Here is a 1,303-nt window from a genome sequence, read left to right as displayed (position 1 = left end):
TAACATTAATTTTGACTTCTACACCGTTGTCAGAAACATAATTAGTCTTAACATTAATCTTAACATTAATTTTGACTTCTACACCGTTGTCAGAAACCTAATTAATCTTAACATTAATCTTAACATTAATTTTGACTTCTACACCGTTGTCAGAAACATAATTGGTCTTAACATTATTAATAACATTAATTTTGACTTCTACACCGTTGTCAGAAACATAATTGATCTTAACATTAATTTTGACTTCTACAACGTTGTCAGAAACATCGTAAAGTTACGAGAATAAAAAATCCGAGCAAATTTCTTTTTAGTATTACGATGTTTCTGCCAAGCAGGGTCGTGGCTTGTGGGAGGGGCAATGGGAAGATTTCCCCCTATAGCTTTTAAAGCAAAATAAATAATAAATTTAGTTAATAATTGTAAGTATAGCCCGAAAATAATAGTAATAAATAATAGAACAAAATTAAAATTGACAAAAACAAATTTAAATTACAAAAACACAGTAATCCCTTGAGCCTAACCATGTCCCACATTTTTTCTTGATAATTTTGCCCCCACCTTCACGTAGGGATAACTAAACTAGGGTTGAATTAAGGATTTACCCAGGCTACGACCCTGTATTGTAGCACAGGAGGTAAGAGGCATAAATCAGATGCATTGTGCACTTTGACAAAAAGCATGAAAATTAGCCCACATGTAGTTTGAGATATGTACGTTTAGACACCAAGATCACGTTTTATGTTGAATATTAACTGAAATAACAAGGATTATAGATTTTAATGGCGGCCATTTGAAATTCCAGATAGTGCCCAGATATCATGCCGATGGAGATGGGTACCCAATCTCATATAAATGTACATATCTTAAACTACCTATGTGGCAATTTTCATACTTTTGTCAAAAAGGGCACAATTATATGATATCTCTTAGCTCCTGTACTATTGCTACCACAATCGGTACTGGCATTGCTAAACAAGCGACTTCGTGAGTTGCATCGCGATTTGCGTAAGCGTGCATCAAAATCCAACAGGAGGAAACGTGGCACCACGTCTCTCTCTCTCTCTCTCTCTCTCTCTCTCTCTCTCTCTCTCTCGCTCGCTCGCTCTCTCTCTCTCTCTCTCTCTCTCTCTCTCTCTCTATCTCTCTCGATCGATCTCTCTCTCTCCCTCTTTCTCTGTCTCTCGCTCTCGCTCGCTCGCTCTCTCTCTCTCTCTCTCTCTCTCTCTCTCTCTCTATCTCTCGCTCGCTCGCTCTCTCTCTCTCTCTCTCTCTCTCTCTCTCTCTCTCTCTCTCTCACTATCTC

Source organism: Priapulus caudatus, unplaced genomic scaffold (genome assembly GCF_000485595.1).
Source record: "Priapulus caudatus unplaced genomic scaffold, Priapulus_caudatus-5.0.1 Scaffold1174, whole genome shotgun sequence".
In the NCBI taxonomy this organism is placed as follows: domain Eukaryota; kingdom Metazoa; phylum Priapulida; class Priapulimorpha; order Priapulimorphida; family Priapulidae; genus Priapulus; species Priapulus caudatus.
Note: the sequence above shows the minus strand (reverse complement) of the source record.